Source organism: Trachymyrmex septentrionalis, unplaced genomic scaffold (genome assembly GCF_001594115.1).
Source record: "Trachymyrmex septentrionalis isolate Tsep2-gDNA-1 unplaced genomic scaffold, Tsep1.0 scaffold78, whole genome shotgun sequence".
Taxonomy (NCBI): domain Eukaryota; kingdom Metazoa; phylum Arthropoda; class Insecta; order Hymenoptera; family Formicidae; genus Trachymyrmex; species Trachymyrmex septentrionalis.
The window spans coordinates 150,126-167,971 of NW_017305967.1; the positions used below are offsets into that span (position 1 = coordinate 150,126).

The following is a 17,846-nucleotide window of genomic DNA, read 5'->3' on the forward strand; positions in this document are numbered from 1 at the left end:
ACGTTAGCGGACGTTAGCTCGAAATATAAATTACAGTTGTAAGCTTACCAGGCGTGACTTCGTTGGTTAACTTTGCGGTTTACAAGTTACTCGTGCACGATACGCATTCCGCAGACGCGTGCGTGCGATTCGTCATATCTCTCTCTTTCTCTTTCTTACGTTACTATTTATACGTACGACCGAGCTAATTCGTTTCCCTCGCGTTTATTTCCGATTGGAAACCCGCGAGCGAGTAGTAGAGGATTTAAAGTGCTTTCGATCAATGGCAGCGAACCGAGGCGAGAGTCCGAGCTTGACAACGAGAGATAACATCTTATCGTATCTCTCGCATCTATCATCGCATCATCATCTACTAATTAACCAGATAATCCGCCGTGAATAACGATCTGTCCTCTTATGAGGGGGCAAACAAACGCGAGTTAAGATACAGATCTTGCGACGAGAGGGGCGGCATTATTATAACCCACGAGCAATGCCTATTAAATCAGTATATATTAAAGATATACCGATCGCCTGCTCAGCTGGATTCTTAAGGATGTTCGATAGACGTTCGATAGCAGCATATATTAATATTTATTATTATAAACAAACTGTAATACATATGAAAGTTGTGTTTATAACATTTTGCTTTTATTAAACAACACATTTTTATAGTTGATTAATCTTATTTGTTCTTATTTTTATTGTATTCATAAACTAAAATTTAAAAAAAAAACAACAAAAATCTAAATAATAAACGATTTAATAAAAATCTAAATGTTTTTGTGTAAGTACCTTAAGTATTTAAAACTTTGACAAAGTTTCATTGTAATTTATCAATTAATGACAAAGATTTAGAACAGACAAATATTTTGTTTATTTACTGGACAACTAATCTTTGCATCGCAATGTAAACATAAATAATCTTAAATATATAAAGTAATTACATCAAAAAATTAAAATTTTGGTCATTTTATAGTACATTTCCATACATTTACTATATTATAACATAGATGAAAAAAATACTACTTGTTAATTTTTAAAATAACTTGTAATCCAGATTGTAAATCGTCGCTAAAATTTGTTATATTACTTTTAAATGTAATTTAGAATAATTCATAATTTTTTCATGTTTTTTTTTTTAAATATCTATCGAATATCCTTAAGCACAATGCGCTGTATAAAATTACTTGCAAGGAGAAAAGTTTCTGATGGAAAATGAATGAGCCAGTAGATTCTAATTATATCCGAATTCAATTAGAACTCCGGTTATCATAATTGGACATCTGGTTATCTCGACCAGAATTATAAGAGACTTAACTGTAAAATTCTGATCTGTGTGTTCATTTTCCGCTGGAATTCCGATTAATGCAACGAGACTTTAGTTCAATTTTAACTGCATTGACATTTAAAAATTGCTTACAACTTCAACATAAATTTTTCATTTAGAACTATGCGACTGTTGAATTCAGTAAATAACAACGTACAATAATTTGATTTCTACGTAATTGCAAAAATATCAAAAATATATGAATACAATCTCAAATATTGTCTAAATAATATCGAAATAACGCGTCACTCATCGAAAACAAGATTGGAAGCCAAATTGGCATCTTCAGCGGTTCTAGCAGGGTCTCGGCAGTTCTAATGTTAATCTCTCGGAGAGAAATGATCGTAGTAATCGGAGGGGATTTATTCCACGGCGCGTGAGATAAATTCATACGGGGCACGTGGACGTGAGATATGATCCGTAGCCGAAAGGATCTGGCTCCTTTACGGGGCACCGTAAAGATTTATATTTAGAAGAATGCGTGATGCGACAAAGACCCATTGCTCTTTCAGCGTGTTCTAGATAAATCTTTAGGTATATGTGCCGCGTCGCAATCGCGCGTTCTCGCGACCACTTAGCGTTAAACTACATAAAAATAAATCAATACGTTACCGCGGGAGAGGCGGGAGAGAATTACGACGTTCGCACAGAAGATGAACGAGATCCTAGTACGACGAGTTATCTCGCGATTCATTAACGGCACCGTCGATTAATTATCGCGAGCAAAGGTTCATTTAGGTTCGCGTGCGACGACGAGCCGAGGAAAGCACGCGATCCGAGCAAAAGCATCAGCGGTCCGATATTATGTCAGAAAGACTTGGAGATTAAGGAGGCAAAACAGACTGTGGACAGAGACAAAACGACTGTGTGTCTCTTCTGCAAACGGCAAATATAACACGGCGAATCAACACGGCTGGTCACGAGGGAGTTTCATTAATTCGACTGGATAATAATAGGTATTCTGGTCTGCGCCGTGAGGTCGTTACGATTAGGCGAGTCATCGTGGCTTTCTATAAATAACGGACGGAGACAGACATCGCCAGGGGGTGGGAAAGGGAGATGCGAAGGCAGAGAGGAAGAGAGAGAGAGAGAGAAGTGACTGAGAAGGAGAAGTGACTAGTAATCTCGGTTGTTTCACCACCATCGCCGTTCATGGTGTGTCGGGTGTCTCGAAGGAAAATGAAAAGGTGGTCGACGTTCGGGCGACACATGTCCCGAATGTGTTCCGGACACGGTGATATGATGAGGGAACGAAAGAAAAATAGGGATAGTAGCCCCAGTGCGATGGTGGCCGTGAAGCATTCGGCTGCGAGAAATTACCTGCGAGGTGGCGATTCACGCGATTGCTCCGATATGGGACTAGATTTTGTCCACGAGATGGATTCTTCCATCTCGCGTTCGAGTGTTTGGGCTCGAGAGACTTTGAGAGCTTTGAGAGTTTCGACGTTTCGAATTATTCTTTTCTTATCCCATCTCTCTATCTCGTCTGGAGGTTTCCCGTGGAGGCTTTAGCAGTTACGCGAAAAGAAAAAAAAAATTCAAGCATACGTAGATCGATTTCCGGCACTTTTCGGAAAAGTGCCTGAAGAACGGAAAGAACGGAAAAAACGGAGAGGTCCCACATCGGCGCATCTCGGAATGGCGCGAAAACTGCATCGCGCGCGCACGTGTGCGCGTACGACGCGACGCGGCGCGACGCGACGCTAACGCAACGCGATGGAACCGACGAGAAGCGACGAGAAGCGGCGGGAGGACAGGAGAGGAGAGGAGAGGAGAGGAGAGGAGAAGACGAGGAGAGGAGAGAGGAGGAGAGAGGAGAGACGCGCGCGCGCGGCGTTAGAAAGAGAGCGAGAGGGAAGGTGCCGTCAGAATGGTAGTAGTGGGGTTCAGAGTTTTGCCGGCGATCTCGGCACTCGGCGGCAATCCGTCGTAGTGGGGAAAGACTAACCCACGAGGGGTTGCGGAGGGAACGAGCGTGGACGAGCGGTTATTTCAAGCGACGGCTCTTCTGGCACTACGCCCCGAGCTTTCCTCGTGCACATCCTCCTCTCGGAGAAGTAGTGCTCTGCCACGAGTATCATCAGTGTCGCGACGTCGCGGTCTCGAGCAGTCTCGAGACTGATAGAAAGAGAGAGAGAGAAAGAGAAAGAGAGAGAAACAGGGAACCGTCAGTCAAGACAGCTAGATCGGTCAGTACTCTCGAGATCATCCGCGAAAATTCGCGAAAGCGAGTGCCCGGTGACAGTCGCGCAGTGGCAAAAGACCAAAGAGTCTTGCGAGGGTGACAGTCACGGTGTCAGTGAATGGATGAACTCGTTTGTGTATGGTGACGGGATTAAGAGAGTCGCGGAACGGTAGGATAGAGAGTCGGGGATAAGACGAGAACCGAAGGATGGAACGCGCGCGTGGAAAAGAATAACGAACGAGGATCTTTAACGACGACGCGCCGCCGTCGGATGCGTGAGATGCGTCGGCCTGAAATAACAGCGGGAATGCGTGTATAGTGTGAATCAGCTCGCGCTTCGTTTCCGCAGCGGACACGCGAACCTTCTCTCGGCAGTGACTCCACGCACGCTACTTCTTCGCCATCCCTCCGCCCTGTCTCTTGTGTCTTCAACCCTTCCTCGGTCGACATCGTCGGTGGATATCGTCGGTATCGCTGCTCGCGATCGACGCCGATGCTCGATAGGGTGAGAAAGAGAGAAACAGGGTTCCTTAGAGAGCGGATTGAGAAAAGCCAGAAGCGCCAGAAGCAACGCCGAGATCAGAAGCTGCCGAGCGTGAAGAGGCCGAGGGGTTTTCGAGACGCTGTCGAAGGAGTTTTCTCGGAAAGGAGATCTAGTGAGTACGCAGCCTGCTTCGTACACTTTATAGATAAAGATACAGACGCGAGGCGAACGTGGGCGCGGACCGTCGTCGTCAGAATTCGCAAAGCCGAGATTGGTTAGGTATCTCACCAATTGTCGAGTGACAATTTATTATTGAAAATTTATTACATTAATCTGTGAAAAAATAATACGCCAATTTGAGCCAACACTGGCTCAAATTATATAGCAATGTAAATATATCGTCAGTATATAAAGAATATAATTATTAAAAAGTCTAAATCTTACACAATCTTATCTTTTACGTACAAGAAGTACAATATTAATCTAAAAATCTAAAAAATATTATAATAATAAATAAAATGCCAATTTGAGCCAACACTGGTTATTAGTGTGTATTTTATACCGTTTATTCAAAGTGAATATTATTAAAACACTTTTTACGTGTTGGCTCAAATTGGCATTTTATTTATTTATTTATTTTTTTTTAGATTTTTCTTTAGAGCCTATTGACTATCTTGTTATTACATTAAGATTCGCGATTCACCAAAATGTCCCACTGAATATCTGTTTGGTCGGAAAAATTTTGAATAGTTTTCTAATAATTCGCCGTTCCTAGAAAGAATATGAATCATTCTCTGCCCAGCAGATCGGAATAAAATTAACACTAAAAGTACCAACGTTTCTTACTCATTGAAAAGAGCAAATAAATAAATTAGTATGAAAATAAATAATAAAGAATCAAATATATATATATAATCAGAATATAATTATTAAAAAGTCTAAATGTTTCACAATATCTTTTACATACAAGAAATATAATATTAATGATTAAAAATTTATGTGAAAAGTTTGTAATAACATGTAATGGTAATATAATAATATAGTGGCCAAAATACGAGTAAATATGAAAATACGTGATAAAAGTATTATATTTTATTCTATATTAACGAAAAATGGACGTGTTTTGAATCTCACAGAATCTCTCTCGACAATGCTCCGAGTGAACATGAAAAATTAACTGTATACATTAATAAACCAATAAGAAACATAACATGGACAAAAAGGTTATCAAAAGGCCATATTAGAAGCTAAGCGTTTACACGAAATATAATAATTTATAAAATATAAAAATGTAAATCGAACTAAGTAGTTTAATCTATATTATAGATATTACTACTTTGATTATCAAAGAATTCTTCAGTATAAGTTTTTTATAGTTTGAATTATCTATTATGTCATATCTAGCTTCTAAAATAGCCTCTTGATAACCTTTTGTTTATATATTACGTTTATCAGTCTATTTATGTATTACACGGCTAATTTTCAAGTTCACTCGAAATATTTTTCTTACATCTCACTAATTTTGAATAAAGTGTAATATTTTTACGACATCCATATTTGTTCATTTTTTTTTTACTTTTTGCCTCATTACATTATTTTAAAAAATGAAAATGTTGTTAATAATTCGGTACTCGCAGTGTAAAAATAGGATATCTATGTATGATTTTCTATGTAGAAATTAAATAATCGACGCAGCCAAAATAATAATGATAGCAATGATAATAACAAATATGATCGATTTAATGATGCGATGAGAACGCAGGCCAGTAGCTACGTCGCGGAAATGCGCGAAAATGTATACGCGTCGTCGAATCGCAATCCAGGGGCGATGACGCGCACGATATATCGATATAAGCTACGAGGTTTTGCTCGCGTGCGTGCATACGAGCGGGAAGACATCGTTCGGGAATGCAACTTTAATTGGTATTGCCTCGTTCGTCGATTAAAGCAGACTCGTGCCATTTATTTTCCCGATGCGCACGATCGCGGTCGCGCGAACCGAACGCGAGTTCTTCCGATTAGAAAATTCCTATCCCACGCGCAACATACACTTTCCGATAATACTACGTAGCGAATACATTTTATTTCCTGGATGAGCATCATCTTTCCCAATAACGCTAGATAACGAATGTATTAAGCACACGTTAGATACATACGCGATAAGCTAACGCGACATAATAAAATCGTCCAGATAAAAATCGCCGACAGGTAATTAAACAACTCTGTGAACCTTAACCTTGAAGGTAGAACGACGATTTAATTGCCATCCCTTTCCGTTTTATTACTAGTGGAGTCGTTCCCCGTTGCCGCCACGATAATGAGAGAGCGCGCGCAGGTAACGATTAAGAAACACGGCAAGGTGATCGTTTAATCGATCGACTAATTAATTTGAAGCTCAGAGAGATTCTACGACGATACGGCCGGCAACTTCCCTTCGTGACTCTCTCAACGCGTTTCGAAGCTGTACAGCTGTAGATTGTATTAAAAATTGTATATAACTTCGAAAGAAAAAAAATCGACTTTACACTATCTAAAGAACGAAGTTATTAATTCGTTGCATTCTATCTGTGCAAGACATGGTGGAAGTTTAACCCCCGACGCGTCCCTCGGCCAGACCAGGCAGCTTATTTAGCAGGCGGGAGAAAGAGGGGGAGGTAATTTATTCCGGCTTTACTTAATCTCTCTTCCCTCGCATGTCTCGACGGCTCTCTCGGCCGAGTCTTCTTTAATCCAAATTCCAGATCGAGAAAGGGAACGCGCACGCGCGCGACAAAGAGAGAGAGAGAGAGAGAGAGAGAGAGCTCCAGAAACGCGCGCGTCCGTCGAGAAGTCGAGATCCTCCGACGATGAATCAGATTATCGTCGGGAGTAAATCGGCGGGCTCGCGACTCCGCGATCGCATTTGCCGCGCTTCGTTTTCTGGCTCTACGACGCCAAGCGTTTCGTGAAGCAACTATGGAGCACTTAATCTCCGGCTAAGACTAAGTCTCTCTCTCTCGGCTAAGTTGGCGCCGTGTGGTGGAATGAAGCACGCTCGAGTTTCAGTTATCCCGAGATAATTTCCTCTCCCCTCCCTCCCCCCCCTTGACTCGACACAAAAATAATTATTAGCTTTATCGTGCGCGCAGCTTTTTCTTAAATTATAAACCGGGCAGTTAGATAGCGTATAGATTGGATGGACTGAAGAAGTGCCGCGAGAGATTGTCTTGAGCGAATCATAAAGCGAGTAACAGTGTTTCGCTTCCGGTGTTTACACGAGCAAAACGCCGAGAGCGAGCAGGTCCGCGCGAACGATAATATACACGCTCCAGATGAATTACACGCGTGTTTCTTTGCCTCCCGTATTGTCCACGATCGCGTGGCTCGCAGTGAGTCTTTCTGGACATCCGGTGACGTCCAGGCTGCCTCTTGTGAAATTGCTGATTAACGTCTCTTTCTTCAGAGGAGGACAAGATTCCGACAGTTCGTTTCAACCAGCTCCAAACAATATCGATTTCACATACGTCCTTAAAGAGGTTGTAAGACAAATGCAACAGGTTAAGAATTACTTGAAAAGATTACAAATTGCTCTAAATTGCATTTAAAAGTAATAGAAAAAAATTAGAGACATTTGAAAGTTGTTTCAATAAACAGTAATATTTTTGATACTCTAATAGAAATATATGATAATATATAATATTATAAAGTAATGATAAAAAACTCAATTTTTTTATAAAAGTATTTTATGAGTCGAAAAATATTATAATATTTATGTAAAGTTACATTGAGATGCAGACATTAATTTGTTCAGTAAATAAACAAAATGTTTATTTGTTATAAACTATAATTGGTGAATCTCAATAAAACTTTGCATAAGTCATTTTTAGTATTTAAAATATATTTAAAAAATTTATATTTTTGTAATTATTAAACAAATTTTTGTTTTCTAACAATAAAACTAATATCAAATAAAATGATTTATAAAAATGTGTTGCTCGATAAAAACACAACTTTCATATGTATGTATAATAGTTTGTTTAAAGTTTAAATATTAATACATGTGTTTTATGCTCTTTCAACCTCCTTAAATATTTCTGTGAGATTCAAAAAAAACCAGAATTGTACTCATTTTACTAATGTAAATTTTAACTATAGTTTCGATTTAATTTACTCTTCACTTTTTCTATTCTTTTAATCACGAAAGAGATTGAAAGTTAAATCGAGACAAATATTATTCTACATTGACGGACACTAAGCAAGAGTTATTCAAGCTCGAAAGTCGAAGCTCTGACTGGCGTTTTCTCAACGCAAATGTCCTGAAACGGTAAAAACCATATGCAACATATGTACATTGCGGTGCATTGTGTGCCTCAGTCCTTCGTCCTTTCGATTCTCTCTTGCTCGCTTCGCTTTGTGTACCAAAGTATATCCATAAAAGATTTATTTTCATGAATACGAAACGAAGAGAAGAGACGAGAGATTCGAAAAGGTTCTCGAATATCGAGAACAAGAAAGAGAAAGGACGATCGAAGTAGGAGATATGATTAAAATTGCAAGTAAACTTGTAAGAAGCAGGCTACGATTTATTTGACGCGTCGCGCCGACTGCGGGCAAGCTAGAGTGGTTTATTTTATAAGACCAGATTACTGGCCTGGCTCTGCCGGAATAGAATAATGAACGTTTCTCTCCATCCTTCGTAGTACAATCTCCTCCTTCTCCTCCTTCATCGTTCAAGCGCGGAATTTCCTCCCCCTCGCTCTTTCTACCCTTCCTCACGAAAGTCGAGTGTCGTTCAAGAACGCTCTTCGTATTGGATCATCGTCGTGGTCACGGCTCTCCCTTTCTCGTCAAGCGAGATTGAAATGCAACTTTTTTTTTTTTTTTTTTCGTCAAGTGTAACGTGCCTGAAAGAATATATATATGTATGCAATATATATATGCAAGTTTCACGCCGATTCGGTGACCTTGTAATGAATTTTTATCTCGAGTTAAAACTGCCCTCGTAATTTATAGATCTCTGTATTCAAAATGCGCTGGGTTGGAAAATTAATTCAGGACGAGTATAAGACCATTCTCTGGCCGGTTTCTTCCTCGCAGTGCCTCGCGATCTTATTGATCGTGCGTTCGTCATGAGATCGAATTAACGATAATGCCCGTTAAAAGCGAGTTACATAGTTAATCCTTTGCACGTACAGAACGTACCGCAAAATCGCTCGGTAATCACATCGAAGAGACGGTACCTGATTACATTCGAGTGGAATTTCAAATAAGAACTTACCGGTCATGGAGCGATAACTCTTTTGGCGCCGTTCGTCGCAAAATCGTCGAAGCACAAGAGATCTTATAGCCGGACGTGACATTTATTCCATCCTTTTGCTTCGGACCGACTTTGTGTAGATTCTGAAAGCAAAAAGTCTACGATTAAAGATTATTATAACTGCTATATGTATTTGATCATTAATGCACTAGCTAATTAAATTTTAATGATTGATCATCGAGAAGTATATAAAAAGGATTAACGTCGCGCCTATTTTATGTGAGTGCTTATTTTATTATTAATGATAGACTCGATATTGATTATCCGATCTTTAATATCCGCATTAAGAGAAAAAGTATTTGGTATTTGTGACTATAATTCTATACTAAAATAATTATAGTTAAGGAGGTTATAAGGCGATAATATATATATTAATTAATTGATAAAATTATAAATTATTTTAAATTGCATTTAAAAGTAATACAAAAAAAAATTAGAGACAGTTTATCATCAGGATTAAAAGTCATTTCAATAAAAAATAATCTTTTTTGTGCTCTAATAAAATTATATAGAAATGTATTACAAAATAATGATAAAAATCTCAATTTTCTTATATAATTTCTTTATGCTGTTACTGCTATATGACAACTTTATTTATAATTTTATTGTACATACAAAAAGGTATATAGTTAGCTCCGGAAACACAACTATATTATTGTAGTTATTTTTTAAACCAACTGTATATACTTTTTATATATACATGGAATTATAAATACAATTGTATTACTAATATTATAGCAGTAATAATTATAAAAATATTATAGAACTTCTAATTGTAATTATTTTACTATGTAATTATATAGTCACAAATACACATGTTTTTCTCTCGATATGAAAATCGGAAGACGCTGTGAAAATCAAAATGAGAAATGGATGATTTTACGTACAAGTATAACTATACATCAATGCGCATAAATATTGCATTTTTTCGCGTTAATATACTCCTGTAATATACTCCTTTGACTTTTTGACGCACATCGTGGCATTACCGAGATTTGCTATGGCTACTGATGTACTGGCGTTGCCGCAAAATTTATTAATAACCGCCAGACACGCGCGCGTACATATTTATATATTTACGAAGGCAGGCACTGCCTTCGAAATGGATTCCAAGAAGAAAAACTCTGCCTACGCGCGGCTTTACGCCGATTAAACAACGCGTCGGGCGCGGTGCATTACAAAGTTTTTGCAATAAAGTGTCTCGGATATGGCGAACGTTAAAGTGATGTGCGCAATGAGTATAAATCATGGCTCGTGTCAAACGTGGGTATCATTGGTATCATTACTATTACGGTATTGCGAAAATTCTGTCCATTAACGAGAATAAAGCGTGATCGAATTTGCTTCGTCTACGCAGAATCACGGTGATTCAAGATGATAAATCGTGCATGCGAGTCCATTGACTGTCCTCTTTAGCTTCTAGAACCTTACCCCACGGAAGAAATCCAATAGATTTCTCTTTTTATCATTTCGTACACAAAAAAACCTATACAGTATTTCTGACTATAATTGTATGATAAAATAATTACGGACAGAGGCTCCATTTTTATAGTTACTGTGACGTTAAAATTATATAGTAATGAATTATGTTTATAGTTCTACCAAAAAATGCATAAAAAATGTATATAATCGGCATTGAAACTGTAAATTATAATTAAATTATGGTAATTGCAAGCATTTTTGTTTCGTGTGAATCGTGCATGTTTAATAAAAACATATGTTTATTACTTGATTCTTCAATTAAATGTAAAAAGCAGATTGGCTCTCTCTCTCTCTCTCTCTCAGCGCTGATGAAATTTTCTCTGCAACGAGTTCAACGAGTCCAAACGATAGCTCGTTCCCGGCATGGAATTAGCATCGAAATATCCGTTTAGCCGCCGAACCAGCAACGATGTTATTCTGAGTGCGTCCATTCCGGTCGAACTTGGGTGACTGCGAAATCGAATTGTCAGAAGCGGCGCGTAAATTCGTCACATTCTCGCTCGCGGTTACCCGCTTAACCAACTGCAAATCTTTTCAAAGCCACAGTGCCTTGCAATCGCCATCGGCCGCGAGATTGTCCTGTGTTTGCATACATTTCCACCTTCGGCAATCGAGTAACGTTCACACTTTCGACCCACGCTCGCTTCCAGTCATTCGACGTTTTTGGTGACATGCAATAGATATCTAACGTTTATTCAAGCTGACCAGCGTCACTGTATAAAAATCAAATTTATTGCAATTTCATAAACCTAACGACAGGAGATAATAAATTTAAAATTCTTGTATTTACCGCACATATTTTTATACGATTTGTTAAAATAATAAGGTACAATTAAAAGTTATTTCAATGCTAGTAGAAATTTATAATTGAGAGAATGGCCGGAATAAAGAGGCCTAATTACAAAATCTTGATTTTTAATAAAAATTAAAAAATAATCTCCTAACTTTTTTATTATACACAAATGGATACAGTAACATAAATAAGTTTATGTAATGTCTTTGAGAAGTTACATATTATAATACACGTCTCTATATTACGATCAATCAATTTGATATAAAAAAGCTAATCTCTGAAAAAAGAGCCTAAGTAGAATTGTGCCTTCAATCCGCCTCCTCAATTGATTTCGTATAAATCGTAAATCATAATAAAATTTCAAATATGACTGAGAATATGAGAGACTGAGAGAGAAATAAACATAAAATAATTTTAACACACGCTTATTATACGTGAACAATGAGATATATATCGCAAATAAATTTCGTTTTAAACAATTATCTCCATAATTATATACAAGTCAATATTCATAACAGGATGGATCCCAAATGGACTTACGAAAGATATAGATGAGACTGATTGCCGCGTGTATACGCTGTACATTACTAATTTATCAGGTGGAATCTGAATTCACTAATTGCCATACTAGCCGCACGTAATGTTTCATGTAAGACAGAAAGAATGATGACTCTATTCAATATTGAATAATATATTGCATAAGAATAGACCGGCAGAAAAATCGAATAAATCATCATCTTCGCAATCCTCGAAGTAGCAACGATTATACATTTTATACTCGAAGGATCACGTATCTGAAGAAAGTCTTGATAGAAATACACGCGAATCTGCCGGATACTTATTAATACCTGTTTTAATTAAATCAATTAATTTTTTAGAACGCAAAGATAAATAAGGATTACTTTACTGCTGGAAGATCAAAGATAGAAAAAATAATTATCGCTCTGCGTGCACAGGAAATCGCAACTGTATAAATACGCGACCGGCTACAATACGGATACTAAATTCAGAGTATCGGGAATTGTACTTCCGCTTGTCGGCAGGTAGTTGTTCGCTTCCTCCTCCTCCTCCTCCTCCCCCCCCCTCCCCTCCCTCTCTCCCTCTCCGTTGCTCTTTTCAATAAAGAACAAGATAGAAGGCAGAAAACGAGAAGCGTACAAGGGCACCGCTAACGAGATGGGGATTGTACACGCGCGGGACCAGGCGAAGAAACTGTTACGACGTAACAGGTTATTTGTTCAACGCGGTTACATCGCTCGGTGGTTGGAGAGAACGGAGCGAAAGGAAGAAGGGGGGGAAGGAACACGAAACGGGAAAGAGAACGAGAGAGAGCTCTCGATACTTTTCATCGACAGGTGGATCCTGTCGAGTTTTACGCACCGGGTGCGCACGAGACGCGTGCCGCGGTGACGATTCGACGATAGTCACCGCCCTCCCTCTTCCGCGTCTACTCTTGTTCTCTCTTGTAGCTCTGGCTTGACTGCTCGGCTTTCCTAACGTCTCCCCGATTACGCAGGGCTGGATTACGGTAAGCCAGTAAAACCGCCGCAAAAGCGCCGAACGACCGTCGTGCGTGTCGCACGTATACTTTACAAAAGCCGTACGCTCGAAATCTCTCGCGGTGAAATCTCTCCAAGAGAGTGAAAATACCAACCACTCTTTGAAAACAAGTTGAAAATATTTTACTTCTTGAAAAAAGAGCGACAATTTTCACTCTTTATAGTGAATCCTCACTTCAAAGGGGTGAAATTTTACTCCGGAAAAAAAGAAAGTAAGATTTGAAGGAAAAATTCACTTTAAAAAAGAAAAAAAGAATGAAAATTGTCGCTCTTTTTCAAGAAGTGAAGGATGGTTGTATTTTCACTTTCTTGTGAGTGAGATTTCACTGCAAGAAATTTATTGGTCATATTGGCCCTACTAATCATATCAATAATACCAAGCGCTTATTGGATTACAGACAACTAGGGCCAAAAATAATGGTTCGAAATAGTTAATGGGAAAGCTGTCGACATTTACGGCTCAGATACAAGCTATTTTTATTAATATAATAGAGCTTTACACCGATCGGTGAATCGCATAGATGCGATTATTCCTCGCGAGAGGAATTTCTTTGCTAGAGGATAAATCTGATATTTTGCCGCCGCTGGATTTTGCAGCGATTGTATTTATGATCTACTGAGATTTATATCGCCGGTTATCGTTAACTCGTTCAGAGAAATAAATAGAGGTCCGAAGCCTCCAGTATTTCTTCGTCGCATTTGCTTAACGAGCACATGTCGTAAAATCTATTGTAGTCGTTATTCAAGGGACATTTACTCGCGGATGCGCGATAAATCGTGGAACCTTTGTCAGTGCGACGACAACGGGGGAGGAAGGGAGACCTTATGCACCTACTCACGGGGGCTAAATGCAAGTCCCTAATAGGTTGATCACGTAATAATACCGGCCGCGGAGTGCCGCGATTAAGAGAGCGGACGGCTCTCCGGTCCCACGTCCCGTTTTCTTCCAGCCTTAAGTGGTCGCGTGAAAAAGAGAGCTAGGTAGCATTTAGGATTAAGCGTAAGCGCAAGAAAACTGAATAGCTGAAAGTCGAGATGTAAGAGGGGATCGAACAAAAGTATCCAAGAAAAATCCCGAGATGGCGAAATGATGGAAATATATTTCCATGTAATTATTAGATATTAATTCACATTGGAAGAATGTAAATTGATATATAATAATTACATAAAAATTACTTCCATTTAAAAAATCAATTGCATTTATGTAAATTAATGTACAGGGATGTATATTAATTAATTCATGCAATGTGCCATACAAAAAATTCGTGTATCATGCAGAAAAAACTAGTGCACTAGCAACTGTAGTAAGTGATAATTATATAAAGTATTCAAGAAAAATCCCGAGATGGCGAAATGTACGAATAATGGAAATATATTTCATGTAGTTATTAGATATTCGCATTGAAAGAATGTAAATTAATATATAATAATTACATAAATTACTTCGATTTAAAAAATTAATTATACTCATGTAAATTAATGTAATTAATGTACAGGGATGTACATTAATTAATTCCTGCAATGTATTTAAAAATGACTGTACCACGCAGAAAATTCTTATATCATGCAGAAAAAACTAGTGCTAGCAACTGTCGTAAGTGATAATTATATAAATTTTATGTATATAATTAATTGCAATCATAAAATAATTTATTTAACATTTTTTTTTTAATTCTGTAAAACATGTATAGTTATCACTTATATGTAATTGCTACCACTGTATCTTTTTCTTTGAGTGATACGCAACTGATCGCAAGACGAAAGTCATCGAACGTTATAACAAGAGTGCAATTCCAAAGGTTCCGACGAATCACAAAGGAAAAGAAAGAGGGCTCATCAATCTCTGGACCTCGTTGCGCTTGTTCCGCCAATTACGTTACGACAATGCGACATGGTTTGCGGAGGGTAAACAAAAGGGTCTGCACCAACTTCTCTCTGTAGCACTTCCTAGAATGCATCACGAAAGGAGTGACTAAAAGCAATATGAGCTAAGAAGACATCTGCGAGCACACGACGCAAAGTCTTGGATAGTCCGTTGTTCGAAAATATTTTGTTTCCAAAATTTTATTATAAATACATGCCTTTATGAGATTGTAGATATATGAGTCTTAGAAATTATACAAATCTAGGTGTATATTTGTTATACAAAAAAATATATATTCAACGCATTAATTCTCATATTCAGCTGCGTTGCATAGTGATTTTATGATACAACAAATAATAAAGAATAATAATGAGAATTTTCTTTAAATCTGAATCAGTGAATAATCATGGATATCAATGCCAAGTATGCCACTGATAATCAGCGAATTAAATATGAGATCCATAATCTAATTAATCTTTATTATGTGATCTAACTAACCTTGTTTTAGTGCTTAAATTCAATGAATATGATATTGGAAGATTGAAATTAATATCAGTATTTTAGTTATACAATGCTCAAACATTCTTTTTTAATGGAATTTCGCTGATTATCAGTGCAAAGTATGTCAGTGGGTAATTAGTGATTATCCACTGATTCAGATTTAGGGAGTAGAAAATTAAATAAGTAAAGAATTATCACAAATACCGTGACTCACATTGAACTTTCAGTTGGATATTTTGGCTATGAAAAGAAATATCTTCTTCTTCTCTAATAATAATTTTTGTAATTTTTTAACCATTACGAAATACATGTTTTATATTTAACAAATATTATTTAACAAATATATTTAACATACGCATAAACAAATAAGACACTAGTGATTCACGCGCTGATAATCAAATCACTTAATATTATCGCGGTATATAATACGTGTTAATAATAACGATAGTGCATCTTAAAACACTACGAAGAACTTATTGAAAGAAAAATATTAATATAAAGAAAACAAAATCACGAATGTAGAAATTTTCAACGACTAATTTGTACTATGTAAAACCGCTTTTGCGATTTACCGGAATCAATATAATCTACTCCTTTCGTATACAATGTTTCCTAAAGTAATAAAGGGCGCAACGCAGCCATTAATCATCATTACGGGGCGTAATGATTGCCGGTGGAAGTCGTTGCCACGAAATAATGAGACCATTCTGCTCCAGAGATCGTGCCTTCCCTAATCTCGATTGACCATCGAATAACACGGCAAGACTACCAGATTCTTCTTTCTAAACGAGGATCTCCGTGTCCACGGCTTAGCGATGTCAGATTTTATCGGCGTTGAGCCTAAGCCGAGAGGGGTCTGGATCCGTGTTTCAAACGCGTTATCCCTTCGAGAAGTTCGAGGTGGTATGCACGAGAGACTATTATCCACCATCGCGGTCCATCGATCGAGGATGCGATCGGTAAACTGTACGGCAGTATCTCGACGGCAATTAACATTCGCGTTTTTCTATCTATGTCAAGAATCTCACCACAAAACTTCTATACTAATTGTAAGGGAAAAGTTTCCAGTACTTGTGACTATAATTACATGTTACCATAATTATGGCCATTATTTATTCTATAATGTATATTAATAATTATCAAGCGACAGTCAAGGACATAAAAATAGAAATATAAACAGGCCGCGTAACAAGTAAACGGTTCATGTCGCCATCAAGTTTGCGGCGTTTAGATTAATCTTGGCTCAACTTATTCTTCATCTTTTTCTAAATCTTAGAAATAGAGAAAAATGTGAAGAGTTAGAGTTGAACCGAGAAATTAATATTAAGATTATTACACTTACATTGGTAGAAGTAGCGTTTTTCCCGTTGTCGCCCTTGCAGCATCTTTCCACGAGTCACCTATAATTTATAGTCATTGTTAATGACAATTATATATATTTTTTGTAGAAGTATAAATATGATTTATAAATAAAAGGGAGCACATTCAGCCACAACGCTAGATGTCTTAAGCGAAAGTCATATATATAAAATTATAATATATAATAACGCAATATAATAATCTACGTTATTTATATTTTGCTCCCTTTTATTTATATTTTGTATTGGTAAGACACTTTGGAAAGATTTCAATAAATCTAATTATTAATACAAAACATTATATAAGCAGTGATAATTCGAAAAGTGGAGTTCCTATAATTATAACTATTTTACCAATTACGTAATTATCACGAATATCAAACGCATTCTTCTCTCAAGGTGTAAAGGTTAAAAGACATCTTATAATTCCGGTACGGAAACACATCACAATACGATTACGAGCGCATCTTTTATTATGTTAATTGCACATAGTTACAATATGAGACGTTGCCGAGAGCTCCGATTACGGCCGGCAAGCGCAGTACTTTTTTCTTTTTTTTTTTTTTTTTTGTAATTCGGCGATATCCATCAAACGGAAATTACAGCTTTATATGCGGCAGCGGGCGCGGAAATAAAGCAGAAAAACCGACATCCTCGCGCGCTCGAGGTGTTGTTCGAATCAGAGTACGAAACGAAGAGCGCGCAATCTGTTCTAATTATCTCGTTCCACAAGCGGGAATTGCAAATCGTAATCGGGTATGCTAATGGGTACAAGGGAAACGTAACGATGCTAACCGCGTTTTTATGTCGCTGCCATATACCGCGTGATGCAACAACAAACGCTTACGGCGAGGCAACGAAAGTCGCCTCAGGCGGCTGTCAGCCAGCGGTAGTACGTCATCGACGTATATCGTAATCGACGTATATCGTAATCTCATATTAATGGCGACTAGAAAATTTCTTAATTATCGTACTCGCATGTAGTTGTAATAAGAAACACTCCGACGATTGAGAG

General features: G+C 37.7%; 1 protein-coding gene across 2 annotated transcripts in view; it reads left to right on the plus strand.

Annotated features, from left to right (window-relative positions):
* Nucleotides 1-3,267: 3,267 nt before the first annotated feature.
* Nucleotides 3,268-17,846, plus strand: part of LOC108754257 (fibroblast growth factor receptor homolog 1-like) — a 57,434-nt gene continuing 42,855 nt past the window's right edge. For both annotated transcript variants that reach the window (XM_018496452.1, XM_018496451.1), the window contains exon 1: nt 3,268-4,150. The gene's annotated coding sequence lies outside the window, so the exon portion shown is untranslated. The remainder of the gene's footprint in view (nt 4,151-17,846) is intronic.